The following is a 236-nucleotide window of genomic DNA, read 5'->3' as shown; positions in this document are numbered from 1 at the left end:
ACCCACTGGACACCCAAATCGCCGATCTCAGGAATAGGGCATTCTGCGTAGCCTTAGAAACCGTTTCCTACGATCCAGAGTTTGCCACAAATACGAAAATATACACGCTGTTACGCACTGCGCTACGTTCTTCTGTTTGCATTTTCGCATACTCCTAATCAGAATAATCCCCCGTCTTCTTCGATGATGGGAATTAATGGGGCCTCAAACGACGTGACCCTTTACTGCGTTGTTGG

The sequence above is a fragment of the Priapulus caudatus genome, unplaced genomic scaffold (assembly GCF_000485595.1).
Source record: "Priapulus caudatus unplaced genomic scaffold, Priapulus_caudatus-5.0.1 Scaffold290, whole genome shotgun sequence".
NCBI classification, from domain to species: Eukaryota; Metazoa; Priapulida; class Priapulimorpha; order Priapulimorphida; family Priapulidae; genus Priapulus; species Priapulus caudatus.
The sequence above is the reverse complement of the archived record's forward strand: the minus strand, read 5'-3'. Positions refer to the sequence as shown.